A 15879-nucleotide genomic window follows, 5' to 3' on the forward strand; every position below is an offset into this window, starting at 1 on the left:
TACTACCAAAACCTTGGCCATATTGTTGCCCATAAACATGATGCCCAAGATTGCATGATGACTATCCAACATGACTACAATGGTGCCCTTGCATCCTAGGCTGACCATAAGTATGATAAGTGGCAAGTCCAAGAGCATAGGTAACGGCATGATGCTGGCCATAATCACTGGCTTTCTGCTCCTGCATTGCATAAGAACTATGTTGCTACATAAAAGAGTGCTTGTAAGCATAATCATGCTGTCCATAATGGCCATAATCACGCTGCCTGTGATAGCCATACTGCTAATCAAATCCATTGGAGTATGATCCACCCTCATGACAAGGTACAAAGCCTAGGTGTTGCCCAAAGTCGTATTGTACAATACTTTGGTTATCAAAATTGTTACCATTTGACTTTTGCATACTAGGCCCTTCCATCCACCTAAAATCATTGCCACGATCTGTGTTAACACTGAGGCCTTGTACTCTTCTAAATACATCATCAAGTTCAGGACCAGGAATCCAGTCCCTTCCATTCTCCTTAGAGTATCATCTTCGGGTTGTGGCATACTAGGTCCGTCCCTTCTCCTAAGAGTCTTGTCACTAGTAGGTCGTAGTATTCCATGACCATCTATCCTCCTAAGATCATTGACATTTTCAGGGTGAAGCACATCAGGGCCTTCTCTTCTCTGCAAACTATTGTCATCCTCAAGGTGAAACATAGCAGCACCATCAATCATCCTTGAAGTGAGATCCCTTTCAGGGTGCAGTATACCATGGCCTTCCATTCCTTGTAAAACATGATTGCCCTCTGCGGGCATGGCAAAACTGGACCATCCAGCTTGAAACCACCAAGGTTGATCAATTTCTTGCAATTTGCCATAGCATGGAAATACTCTCTGCCAGACTAATCACCCAGTTGTGATTATAGCAGATATTCTATCACACCAGCTTCACTAGAAGCAACTACTGTTGCTCCCTTCCAAGCCAACAAAATTTTGTTTGCACTCAAATCATATGCCAAGTTCTGACATAAGATGCCTCTAACGGTGTTGGTAGCTTCTTTTTTTAGGCTTTCCTATGGGATGAATTGGCTGACCGCAGTTTTCAGGCTTTCCTATGGGATGAATTGGTTGACCACAGTTTTCAGCAGCAGCAGCTAAAAGACTTGCTCACTTCAGCCCCCATCCTCGTATGCCCCGAATTTTCAAATGATTTTACCATCCAGTGTGATGCTAGTGGATGGGGTATTGGTGCAATCTTGTTGCAAGAACACGGGGTAATAGCATTTGAGAGTTGAAAATTGGATGATAAAGAGAGAGAGTTGCATGTCTATGATCAGGAGATGTTGGTAGTCATTCATGCTATTAGAAAGTGGCATCACTACTTGTATGGCAGTAGATTTAAGGTGAAAAGTGACCACCGTGTGCTCAAATACTTTTTGACGCAGCCCAACCTCACTCCCAAACAATGTAGATGGGTGGCTACCCTACAAAACTATGACTTTGAGATTACCCAAACCTGTGGCAAGGACAATGTAGTGGCTGATGCACTCTCTCGCATGTGATCATGCAAGGTTTCATCCATCACTGAACTCCACCATGATTGGATCGAAGAGCTCCAAGAGGCATACTTGCTTGATGCTGAATTCAGCCCTCTTTTCCAGAAATTACAGCAAGGTATCATGGATGACAACTCCCAATATCAGCTCCACAAGGGCCTCATTTGGATCCATGGCCGTATTGTGATTCCCCATGCCTCTCCTTTCACCTAAAGGATCCTTGAAGAGATGCATTCTTCACCGATTGCTGGCCACTTAGGGGTCTTCAAAACATATGGCCGAGTTTCAAAAAGCTTCCATTGGAAAGGCCTATGGCGGGATGTTAAAGACTCAACCCTCTTTTCCAGAAATTACAACAAGGTGTCATGGATGACAACTCCCAATATTAGCTCCACAAGGGCCTCATTTGGATCCATGGTTGTATTGTGATTCCCCATGCCTCTCCTTTCACCCAAAGGATCCTTGAAGAGATGCATTCTTCACCGATTGCTGGCCACTTAGGGGTCTTCAAAACATATGGCCGAGTTTCAAAAAGCTCCCATTGGAAAGGCCTATGGCGGGATGTTAAAGACTTTGTGTCTAGATGTGTGCCTTGTCAACAAAATAAAGATAGCACTCTTAAACCGGGTGGATTGTTGCAGCCCTTACCTATCCCTGAAGGAAAAATGGACCCACATTACCATGGATTTCATCACTAGTTTACCTACAACCAAGAAGGGTTGGGATAGCATCTATGTGGTAGTTGACCAACTCACTAAAGCAGCCCATTTCATCCCTACAAAATCTCAGTTTACAGCATCTCAAGTTGCCACTCAGTTTATGGAGCATGTTTTTAAGTTGCATGGTTTACCCCATGTCATAGTACATGACCAGGGCACCAAATTTATGAGTCAATTTTGGCAGACAATTTTCAGCTCCATGGGGACCAAATTGGCTCCGTCTACAGCCTATCATCCCCAAATGGATGGGCAGACCGAGCGAGTCAATAAGTGGCTTGAAACCTATTTGCGACATTTTTGTCATGACGTGCAGAATTCTTGGGATGTATGGCTGCAGTTGGCTGAATTTTCTTACAACAACTCCACTCATTCGAGCATTAGAGTCTCTCCCTTCAAAGCATTGTATGGTTATTGGGTGCCCCTTCCTACCGTGATCTTCAATGAAAAGCTCAACCCCCTTGGAAAAGAAGAGTTGGACTGCATGCAAGCTTTACTTCAACAATGTAAGGTAAACCTCAAAAGGGCTCAAGAGCACATGAAGCTCCATGCTGATGCAAAAAGAAGACCCCTTGACTTCCAAGAGGGTGAATTGGTACTCCTCAAGGTCCCCAAGTCCCGTTATGCTACACTAAAGGACGGTTCTTGCAACAAGTTGGCACACCGTTACTATGGGCCCTACAAAATCATTAAGAAGGTCGGGGACTTGGCTTACCGTCTCCAACTCCCTCCCACTACTAAGATCCATAATGTCTTCCACGTGAGCCAATTGAAACCTTTCATTGGCACTCCCAAAGATCATGTAGAGAAGCTACCCCCCATAGATGAGGAGGGCCTTATCCAATATATTCTTGAAGCCGTCATTGGGCAACGTGAAAAGCAACTCCGCACCCATTCCATACATGAATACCTGATCAAATGGCAAGGCCTACCAATAGAGGAAGCCTCTTGGCGCCCAGCATCTATCTTGGATGAATTTCCACACCTCAAGGAGGCCGTATTGGCTGGAACTTAACCATGACACATGTTTTGGGCTGCAGTCTGCATCTGGACAGCCACCTGTTTTGCACGAGTTTTGGTCCTAGTCCATTTTCAGCCCCATTCCCCATACATAGATTGAAAGTACACATCGAGGGCTCCGTGTCAACACCTCACTTGCCCCGATCAGAGTTCCCTAGAGGAAGTTATGGTTGTTTTTCTCCAGCCATACCATCTAGGACAACACACTAGTAACTCCTGTACAGCCCCCTATTTTGTAATAGTTTTGGTCCTGACCTAATTGCAGCCCCGCCCCACCCACATGGACTGAAAGTACATCTCATGGGCTCCGTAATGACACCTCAATTGTCCTATTCGGAGTTTCTCACACAAAGTTATGGTTGATTTCCTACAGCACACCCTTACAGGACATGACCACATCCCTTGTTTTTTAGGACAAAAACTTTATGAGACGGGATGGTTTGTAATGAGCAGGGATCACGGGAACATGGCATGGGAACATACCAGTCACACTGACGATATATAAGGTGTAAGAGGGTATTTTAAGGCATCACAGAAATTATCAAGAAACTCTCTTTCCACCTTCTCAAGCTTACATGGCTTCTTCTTCCTCCTCCTCTTCTTCTTCCTTTTTCCCTCTTTCTCTCTCTTCTTCTTGTCTTTCTCTCTCCTCTCCCTCTTCTCCTGTAGCCCTTCTCTCTCTCCTTCCCCTTAGTTAGGACAGTTAGGTCTCTTTCATTACAGCCATGTTCCCTAAAGGCTTAATTAAGGAAGCTGATTTTAAATGTTGCACATAAATGTGATAGGACCTAATTAGAAAACTAAAGCTATCAAGGGAAGCGGGTGGGCAGAATCTCGACGGGTCTGTCTATGGTAGAGTGGTCCCAAAGAACTGGGAGGCTTCTCACAAGGTTTTACCGTCATTTGACCTTTAGGTATGGTTAAGTTAGAACTCGATTCATGCCGTTTTAGGGGATTGGGATGGGACTATGCCCTACAGGCAAAGAGGTTGAGTGGTGCATCCCTCTCATTTCCCATTCTCTTTGAACCAAGTGCAGCATGGATCTGCTTCAGACTGGGTATCTCTGCGTAAAGTAGGATGTCCAGGACCCAACACTAGAATGCTGTTAGGAGACCTTGGTACCTAGGAACCTAGATCTTAGGTCGATCCTAGTGGGTTCGATTGCGAATGTTTCGTTGCGAGGCAAACTTGGGAGACCCTAGGCAACAAACCTCGAAACATTCCACGAGAGTGCCGGGCGGCAATGCTTAGATTCGTGGACCGCTAAAACATGCCTGGATAGCCGATAGGCGGGCATGTTACAGTCCATCAGATCAATATGGTGAATTGAGGCAATGCAAGAATAGAAGGATGGATATGAGATTGGTTTGGAGACCCAACATCTCTAAAAGTGTGGCTACTATGTTAGATGAAAGGCCAAGAAGTCCATGTGGACATAACATGGTCAATCCCCAAGTGGTTGTAGGATGCATCTATGAGATGGGCCTAATTGAAACCCTACCTAGTTTGGGTTGTAACACTAATATATGCAATAATCCAAATAGTGAAGGTTTGAGGGAGCATAAATCTGTGATTCTCTCTGTCGAAGGGTTCTCTGGGAAGCTCAGACGGTCAATCTATTTGAATGACAATCAAGGTGGGACACATGAGCCCAATGAGATCATTCATTTAATTAAAGAAGAGATAGCCCACATTGACGTTATATCAATGGGAAGGCTTGGACTAGTGGATATACAAGAGCCCAAGATTAAACTATGATGATCAGATTACAATAAGCTAAGTTGCAAAAGTAGCGTGAGGCTAGCCCTCTCATCTTATGGTATTTTTGGTTTATCTTGGTTAATCTAGGAAGATGCAATGTACATGTCAAGAAGACCACATATTTGATTGATCAAAATGGCATATTCTTGTTAGGCCAAGAGGGCCATTTGTTTATTTGGTGCAAGTGCAATTAATGGTTTTTGTCTTAGTGTTGTACTAAATAGATTCGATGGAGTACTTGGAGGGAGCCTCTTACTGTGTAGAAGCTTCTTTGTGGCCAAATCTAGGTGTTATTCTTACTTTTTGAGCTTTGTATCCCTTAATTTGAATGTATATGTATTTGTGGAGAATTTCCTTCTTTTGGTGACTGGCAAGTCAAGGCATGAAGTCCGAGGGTTTGGTTTGGTATATTTGGGAGAGGTCTAAGCAATTGTCTGCCTCTCCTATAAGGCATTGTCAAGCATTTAAAGATATGTTTTTAGGTATTTCTAGTGATTGTGTCTTGCTAGCTTGCTAGTAAGCGGATGTTTTTAGGAGTTCTTGTTAGTTGCAAGGCAACTAGAGAAGCCTGCCAAATAAAAAAGAGAGAAGAAATAATGAATATATCTAAAATATATTAAAAAAACAAAGGTGTGTAAAAAGGGGTTCTCATCCCTAAAATAAGAGAATAAAGGAAGAACAATTCCAAGATTAGATGATCATTGCCTTGCAAAGGCCTAGAAGATTCCTAGGGATGAGTCATAGACCTAGGGCCGATGCCTTGTCTTCTTGGGGGTGAAATTTAGTTGAAAAATAAATAAGGATGACTAGAGCAAAAACAAAAGTAAGTAGAAGGAAAAAGGATTTAGTGTTGCCTTGTGAGAGCTTGGTAGGTTCTTGGGTATTGAGAGATAAGACCTGAGGTCAATGCTCTATTCTCATTGGGTCACAATATACTCACCTCCCTCCTTTTTACATGCCCAAGTATCGAGACTTGAAGTACTAAAACAAAGTGGTCAAGTATTGGAAAATAAAAGACTAAGTTATAGGAGTCCTCGCCTAGTAGAAGTTCCTAGTCTGGTTGTCCTAGGTCAAGTAGGCAAGTCAGACCACCATTTAGGATTCTTTGATAGTTTTTTTTAGCCATTCTATGTTGGAGAAGTTGGTTAGTGACTAGCTTTGAATGTCTGTCCAATTATGCTTAGATTATCCTTCATGAGGACTTCATGCTTTGATTTTGTCAAGGGGTAGGATGAGAGTTGTGCTTGTGTTTTGTTGTGTATTTTCCTTGTAGGAGCTTAATGCTCTTTATGGTTGGTTTATGTGCAGATTAGTCCATGGATTTGATAAACTAAGTAGCCCTATCCCATGGTCACCAATGAGAGTGGATTTATGGAGCCAATTTTAAAGCGCAATAGTAGCCAATGAGGTATTAAAGAGTAATTTTTCATGGAAAGTGAGACTATTGTAGATCAAGGAGCTGGAGTTTTCTTAGATGCATTTTGACACCGAAAATCCAATGCAAATATCCATTCGTTAATCAGAATCCATTTGATCCCCCATTTAATGGCTACAAAGTTTAGCATTATGAAGCAACTACTATTGGATCTAGAAGCCAGAAAACATGTGATGGAGGCTAGGGTGATAGATTTTAACACTAGAAAGCCACATGTCCTGTGTCAGATCAAAATTTCAAGGTCGTTCGCTCCCTCAACCGAGTCAAAATCACTTCGTGTCAAGTGTGAAAAGGCCAAAATGAACTAGATAAGTGATAGCTTTGTGTTAAGCTTAATTAGGAAAATGAAACGCGATGGAGAGAGGGAGTCATTTTTCAATGCCTCCTCAAATCCTCCAAAACTGGCATTTTCAAAACTATCACCATTCTCTTCCTGCTCTTGGGCCCGAGTTCCATCATTTTTTCACTCTCCATCACTCCAATTCTCGCGAAGAATGATGTAGTATTCAACAAGATCCAATATCAGTCTTTCTCTCTCACCATAAATGTGCTTCATATGGGTTGATAGAATGAGGGGGGAATGGGTGCCAATTCACGATGAAATATAAAAGATAGATTGAGGAAGTGCCAAGAAAGCATCAACAGTTGTAAATGAGTGTCAACCGCTTCTAGTTTTGGAATTATGAAGCGTACATATGCACTTTTATGAGTAAGTGGACTTCCTCTCAGTTTTATGATGCATATTGAATTTCTATATTCGAAATTAGTTTCTAGTGTTTGAAAATGGTTCATTCTATTGGAAATTTCAACATGAATAGTAAGTCTTAATCATTTACTATAGCGGCGATCGCAAGCTCAACCGCTAAGACCCACAGACTGCTTATTGTTCAAGCATTTCAAGCAAGCACTAATGGCTACCTCTCACATAGCCGACACGCTATCCCTCTCTATAAGCGTAGTGAGCTTACCTTGATGCCCAATTGAGTTGCTTCCTCTCTCAAGTACTCCGATAGCTCCACGATTCTTGATGCAAGCTCAAGCATCCTCAAGTCTCCACCTCCAAGCTCCTTCCTCCATAGCCATGCACGAAACAAGAGAAGAGAGAGGATGGTGGAGAGCTTCACCTCCTTGATCCCTCACCCTCACACACTCACTCCCTCATAGTCTCACACTCCCTCCCTCAAGCACACACAAGCAAGCAAAGAGAAGAGAAGGAGAGAAGAAGAAGAGTCCACTTTGCCACACACCAAAGAATGTGAGCTCTCATTCAATTTTTGAACTTTATATACAAAGCCCTAAATCTTGTTTGGGCGGTCATCCCCTTTTTACATGGCTGGTCATAGCGTAAGTCCTTTTTTCCATTGTCTTCCTATCTTCCTAGCTTTCTTCTTACTGCCCATCTACATTTACAATTTGCACAGGTTAGAGCCCAACACTCCTAAAATAAATCATGATGTGCTTTGTGCTATTTTACAAAAGTATTGGCTTGCACTTTTTCTTGAGCGCCTCTCCTTAATTTAGGGCTTTTTCACACTTCTTGTGATTCCTGATTTTTCTTGGCGTGCCTTCGTTCTCCATTCCACTTTTGCCTTGTCTTTATCTTCTACTTTAGATCTTCTAGATTTTTCACCTTTTTCGTTTGAGGGTTAATATTACCCCCTCCTAGTTGAGTGCCAATCCCATGGCACTTGTTGGAGACTCTGTGGTTGGAGTAGCCAAGTAGCTCTTTGAGTTTGTGTACAAGTCGAGTTGGAAGGTGTGTTGGAGGGATTTATGGAACTGTGAGGCCCTTGAGTTAGAGATGATCCCTTGTGTTGGAGGGATTTATGGACCTGAAAGGCCCTTGAGTTTGAGATGATCCGTTGTGTTGGAGGGATTTATGGACCTGAAAGGCGCTTGAGTTGGAGGGATTTATGGACCTAAAAGGCCCTTGAGTTTGGATTGAGCCCTAGTCGTGTGGAGAGACACTGGTGTGGGCGGATCTGGTGTTGAAATTGAATATTGTGTTGGATGGATTTGTTGCCTGGCCCTCGACAGTGACCTTCTTATGCATTGTTCGAAATGAGCTTTTTCGATGGGGGTTGTGGCATCCACCCCTTGGTTTGTTGGGTCGGCATGGTAGGATATTTCATAAGATGGGAGCACATTGCATGGATGATGGGGTCGTTGAAGCTGGTGGTGAGGCCTTCGATTGTATCAAGACAGAAAAGAAAGGTGCATTACATGTGGGTGTGTGCCATTAGCGTGTGGTGCATTGTGCACATGCTAGTGGGATGGAGCTTAAGGTGACAGGTCTAACCATAGGTGAGTGTTACCTCCCTAGGTGTGTCCTACCCTTGATGTGCCCTAAACTAGAAGTGGAGGATCAAAATGAGGCTAGGGGATTAGGAACAGAGCCGGCTGCTGAGGTGCAGTGACGGTGACCAATGTGCAGCTTGCATTTTTTTTTGAATAACAGTTTCTTGAATTTAGAGAAGTAGTACAAGATGACATATTCATTTTTTGGATTTGTGGGCGTGGGATGGGGAAGTTGGGGGCTTTAATGATTTGTTAAGGAAGTGCATGCTTAGCATATACCCTTTTTGGCCTATTCTAACGTGGAGAGGGGTGGTGGACAAGAATGGGTAGTTACATTTGGTAAATTGGTTGTCGTTCATGTCCTCAAGAAGAGCCATGCAAAAGGATGGGAGTAAAGTAGCGCCTAACATTTGCTGAGTCATGGCACACCCATCTATTACCGCATTCATGTCAAAAAAGAGCTACGGAAGATGGTACTTTTTTGGTGTGGGGGGTTGCTTGAGGAGAGTCCTAAGTAATCTAATAAAGTTACATGTTGTTACAAAGGTAGGGTCTGGGCAAGAGGAGAATTCCATCAGGAAATGGGCCATGGAGTCCCATAGATCTTGTTCTGAGAAGGCGAGCGCCTCCTCTGGTTTTGTGTCATTGACATTGTAGATCCTTGGGAAGTCGTATCGGCCATGGATGTTCAGGTCAAAATCTACTCCCACTCTTCGGGGATATGGTAGGTAGGTTGGGTCATTTCGTTCGAAGGGCAAGGAGCCACAAAATGGCATCCATGCATCCACGTTGCCATTCTAGACTCTTCTCCTCCACTTAGGTTGGGATTCGTGGCCTTTTACCATGTGGGGTACCTCCTCAACCTTGTTTTCCCAATAATTTGGGGACTTTGTCCCCCAAGATGTTAGATTTTTCTCTCTTTCAACAAGCCATCTTTCACCAAGCCTTTTTCCCATGATGATTACCTCCGTTACTACTTCGGTGGATAGTACTTTGCTCAAACCCACTGGATATCGGAAGGTGAAGTCGAAGGGTTGGCGACAATTTTCTCACTGCTCCTATACTGTCAACTTTGTATTCCAATTCATGGGTAAGCAGTCCCTTTCTAGCGGGATGGGCAGCTGTGGAACTGCAAGAAGTTGTGCTTGAGCTCTTTTGCGTGTTTGGTCTAATATTCTGGCCCTCTTATTTTTTGCTTCTACCTTCCTTTCTATTGTGGCATCTTGTTCTTGAGGGGGCTCTAGTTGTGGTGAGGGGGGTGGTAGGATCCATTCCTCATCTTGTTGCTTTTCTTCATGGCTTGACCCTACCCCTGCCTCCTGGGGTTGTTGTTCTTGAAGTTTTAGGGCATTAATCTCCTCTGGCATCAAGCCTGCTCCTAACTCTTTCTCTTGCTAATCTTGACTGGTCGGGTCGAGGTTTGCATCTTGGACCTAGGAGCACAACCCTTTTTTGATCGCCTTTCGGGCTCTTTATAGTTTCCTTTTAAGCACATCAATTGCCTCCTCATGATCTCCTCCTCCTCAGAGAGTGTGACGTCTAAGATTGTGCTGAGGAAGGCACGTCGTTGGATTTCGAGGCTAGCTTAAGTGGCGCTTGCCCTGCCTTCTATTAATATTTGGCCTCCCTCTGCAAGGGCCAAGCGGCTCGCTAGATATTTCACTTGCTTCTCGCTCTTGGCTTCCCATTCCCTTGCCTTCTCTCTCATTTCTTCCAAGCCCTTGCTTTGCCTTTGTGACAACGCCACTATCATTGACTCCTACCTTTTCCATTTTTGTACAAGATCCTCTTTTTCTTCTCCTTCACCAAGTTCTTGCCACTCTTTCCTCCTCACTTGTCGGTCTCAACCCCCTTCAGCTCTCCTTCCTTCCATTTTCCATAGATTTGTGCCCTGTTTGGCCTGCTTTATAGTAGCAAACCCTACACTTTTCCAACTAATTTCCTAACCTTAACCTACTCTAAATGCAACAAGAATCAAAAGCAAGGTACTGAACTAATTTCTCCTACTAAACTAACCATCAAATATAAAAAAATACTTACTTGTAGCACGGATTAAAGACCCAAACCTCCTATCTACCTCAAGCTCCGATTCGGGGATGAAACCCTTACTTCAATGCTTGATTTGAAGTGCACAAGCGCTCAAGCTTAAATCTATTGGTCTTAACAACGAAACCAAAATGTAGCGGTGATCGCAAGCTCAACCGCCAAGACCCACAGACTACTTATCGTTCAAGTGTTTCAAGGGAGCACTAATGGCTACCTCTCACATACCCAATGCACTATCCCTCTCTATGAGCGTAGTGAGCTTACTTTGATCCCCGATTGAGTTACGTCCTCTCTCAAGCACTTTGATAGCTCCACAATTCTTGATGCAAGCTCAAGCATCCTCAAGCCTCCACCTCCAAGCTCCATCCTACATAGCCACACACGAAACAAGAGAAGAGAAGAGAGAGGATGGTGGAGAGCTTCACCTCCTTGATCCTTCATCCTCACACACTCACTCCCTCACACTCTCACACTCCCTCCCTCAAGCACACACAAGTAAGCAAAGAGAAGAGAAGGAGAGAAGAAGAAGAGTCCACTTTGCCACACACCAAAGAATGAGCTCTCATTCACTTTTTGAACTTTATATACAAAGCCCTAAATCCCATTTGGGTAGTCATCCCCTTTTTACATGGCCGGTCATAGCCTAAGTCCTTTTTTCCATTGTCTTCCTATCTTCCTAGCTTTCTTCTTACCGCCTATCTACATTTACAATTTCCACAGGTTAGAGCCCGGCGCTCTTAAAATAAATCATGATGCGATTTGCACTCTTTTACTGAAGTATTGGCTTGTGCTTTTTCTTGAGCGCCTCTCCTCGATTTAGGACTTTTTCACACTTCTTGTGATTCTCGATTTTTCTTAGCGTGCCTTCGTTCTCCATTCCGTTTTTGCCTTGGCTTTGTCTTCTACTTTAGATTTTCTAGATTTTCCACCTTGTTCATTTGAGGGTTAACATTTACACACTTTACACTAAACATGCAAAAGTGTGGTTTTATGCTAAATCGTTAATTTTATGAGTTTTATCATGGCAAATTGTGTTCCCATGGAGGAAAATGAAGATTAATGATGAATCTCAGTATAGATATCGCATGTGGAAAATTTTGGAAAATTAGGGTTATGTTTGTGCAAGTATAATGGAGATAAGGCATGAGGATTTGCCTTAGCTTATTCCTATTTGTATATTCTAGTGCATATTTATTGCTTTCATTATGAAGAAACATACATGGAAACACCTCTTCGCCTACCTATCGTAAGAAAATCCTAAATTGCAGGGAGGGAGGGGATTTATATATTGAATATGGTCCAAAATATGATTTGATTATTGCACTTTTCATTTAGGTTTTGATCTTATTTTAAGTAGTAACAGATACAGTGGCATGGAATAGTCTGGCACTGTCTTATCACCATAGCAAAGTCGTTGAAAGAAAATCATGGAAAGAATATTTGAGTACATTCACAATGCTGATTTTGTTTAAGTAAAATGTTTGTGCATTTAAAGTCATCCACTTTGCATTGCATTGCATTGACATGGTATAAAGAGAACTATCTCATGTGGATGCATAGCACTTGGTTTCAAACTATTGACCCACGATGAGTGTGAGGCTCCCTACGCTGTAGGTTTAGTCTAATCATTTTCTTGGAGATTGATTTATGAGGAATATACTATCTCCTAGAAAGAATATTGTGAAGAGTGGACTTTGTGCATATGTGCTATATGTTGAAACATGATTTTAAAGGTGACTCGTTTTAGATCCATAGTGTTGTTCATATGGTAGTGATAGTGCAGGTGAAAAGGAGGCTTAATCTAGAAGAAGGGCTGAGTTTCTTATCTTGCTTGTATATATAATCTATTTGTGAAATTATTTTATTTCTTTGGCACATTGGAATATTGAAATATCTAGAACTACAAGGCAAATATTTCTTTGGTTGTTCAAGGTGGCTAGGTGGTGGTATTGGGATAGTGCACATAAGCTTCTCTTGTCTTTTGTAACATAGAGGCTATTACTCAAATTGTTTTAGCTAGACTCTGGGTTTGGAAAGGCTATCACCAAGCAATGAATCTTAACCGACACTCATTTTCTCTTGTGACTTTGGGTTGTGTGAGAGGTTTATCCTCGATCACTACTCGTGGAACATCCTTTTTTCGTGCCCCCGCCCCGTTGAGGAGCACCAACAATGGTTTGATGTTATTTCTTAGCACTTTTATTATTCACAGGATGGCAAATTTCAAAAAAGCCATGTTTAGTATGTTGAAGAGAAGACATGTATGTATGTATGTATGAAGATGAGAGGGAAGGGTGTACATCAATGGATTATTCTTTTGCTATGGAGAAAGCTTGTTTTTTTGCAAGTATTACTATCTTTGGTAGTGATAGAGAAGAGGGGAAGGTCTTTCATGAGTCCCCTACATCTTGTGGTGATACAAGAGGTGTTATTTCTACTAATGTTGGTTTGGATTCCTTGGTTTGTGAGGAGGATCTTGATGTTTCTTCTAGATTTGGTGATGTGTTGAGTGATGTTGTTAGTCATCATGATGAAGATATTCATGATGATTGTGGTGATGTTTCTAGTATTGTTGATAGTGATGAGATGGTTGTTGAAGGAAGTAGACTAGAGCACATGTCTTATATGCTAGAGTATGATGGAATTCTTGAGGAGTACTCCTTGGAGTTGGATGATGCTTCTTGTATTGAAAAGATGTTTTTGGATCATTTGGAAAGTGATGAAGATGATGAACTTGTTGTATGCCAAGAGCTAATTCAAAGTGATATGCATGGCACTGAATTTCCACTTGTTATCTTTTCCTCTACTTTTGATGAAGATATGTTTTATGACTTTTACTTGTAGGGTATGGTTTCAAATGACTATACAAATGATAGTTCTGGAAAAGAACTTGATATGAATGTTTCTTGTGGAGGCTCTCATCTTTTAGAGTATGCACAAGAGGATGTTTTAAGGGATGTTGGTACTATGCTTATGATGGAAAATGTAGCACAAGTTATGTCTATGGAAGAGGACCAAGGTATGCTAATATAGAAGGCTATTCCTAGTATTTGGCAAAATACTTGTTGGATATATGCAACAATGTTTGAAATATAAGGTATTAAGGAAGACTTCATGATGAAGCCACTCGAATTACTACTTGATGAGAAAGTGCTATGGGATTTGAGGTGTGGTCATATATATTGCTTTGTGAAGACCAGGTCTAAGGAAGAAATTGTGCTTATTGGTATATACATGCCTATAGGAATGCAAAAGCTCATTCAAACATTCTTGGTTTTCTTCCTTGAATGCATACAGATGTTTTTGCAAAGCTTGCGATTTTTGGCAAAGAGGATCTTGGAGACATGTATTAGAGTGGGTAAGTTAAAGCTAGTAGCTTCACCTTTAACCACCTTACTAAAAAAGAATCAACCTTATGATTGCAATTCAATGTGTCAAGCTACATTTGAGAAACTAAAAATTAAGTGAATTGAAGGACCAATTTTGGTTTCACCTGATTGGACTAAAGAATGTCATATTCATGCTGATACTTCTATGGATACATTGGGAGTTATTCTATGCCAAGCAAATGATAAGAATATCCATCATCCAATTTATTATGTTGTTTGTAATTTAAGTGATGCAAAGAAAAATATACCACTGGAGAAAGAGTGATTATCTATGCTATTTTCCATTACTAAATTTTGACATTATTTATTGGGCAACAAGTTTATCTTCTATGTGGATCATGAAGCATTGAAGTACTTGTTAAATAAACCCAAACTTAGTGGCCGAGTTACGAGATGGGCATTGCTTTTTCAAGATCTCGCATGTTCCTATAGACGATATGTCTCAATTAATTATTGATGATACAAAGAAGGGTGTAAATGATGATCTATCTGATTCTCAATTGTTTGAAGTTTCTATCACAATATTGTGGTACACAGATATTGCCAATTTTCTTAGTATGACTAAATATCCGCAACTTGCAACTAAGCATGAATGTCATCGTATTTTATTGTAGTCGCAATCTTATGTTTTGATGTTATGCTACATATATAAGTATTTTCCTCGTAAGAAAATATATCAAAGGTGTGTTTGTGAAGATGAGGTATTTCACATCTTAATTGTGTTACATGATGAACCTTGTAGTGACCATTTTGCAAGATGTTTGATAGCAAGGAAAGTGCCTTTTGTTGGTTAATGGTGGCCCACCTTATATAAGAATGCATATGGATATTGTAGGAAGTGTGATAAATATCAACATACTGGGAGACTAACTAAATGCTTTGCAATGTCATTAACCCTCATGTTAGCCCTTGTACCTTTTGTAAAATGGGGTAATCATTACGAGGGAGGTTTTTCCAGACCACACCTCCTCTACAACTTGAAAGTTAATAGTATTGTAAGGAGATCAATTGATCAAGTATATGGTAGTAGTCATTGCCTCAGCCCAAAACTACTATGGTAAGCCTGCATGGCTAAGCATACTACGGACCCTTTCCTGTATTATCTTGTTCATGCACTCAACCATACCATTCTGAGGTGGTGTGTACAAGGTGATCAACTGATGCTTAATACCCTTCTCATCGCAAAACTACTCAAAGGCTTTAGAGACCTACTCACCCCCATTATCTGACCGTAGGCATTTCAACCTATATCTAGACTAGTTCTTAACTAATGCAAGCCAATGCTGGAAGGTAGCCAAAGCATCAAATTTTAGCTTTATGGGATATACCTAGACCTTATGTAAGTGACAATCAATGAATGTGACAAAGTACTTCACACCTCTTGATGATTGACAAGGTATAGGTCCACAGACATCAAAATGAACAAGAGCCAAAGGCTCACCCATGCGTAGAGTGTCAGACTTCTTATGCATACTACGTGTCTACCATATAAACAATGATCTCATGACTCAAAACACTTATAGTCAAGGGGCAAAAGATATTACAAAACGAGTAACCATATCTATTCCCTTTAAGGACATGTGCCCAAGGCAATGATGTCAAAGAGATACATGTGGAACTACAACCATAGACAAAACATGATCTATGGATCCAGATTCAACCAAGGGATATA

Source organism: Lygodium microphyllum, chromosome 13 (assembly GCF_053477565.2).
Source record: "Lygodium microphyllum isolate KBCC chromosome 13, Lygodium_microphyllum_v1.1.10, whole genome shotgun sequence".
In the NCBI taxonomy this organism is placed as follows: domain Eukaryota; kingdom Viridiplantae; phylum Streptophyta; class Polypodiopsida; order Schizaeales; family Lygodiaceae; genus Lygodium; species Lygodium microphyllum.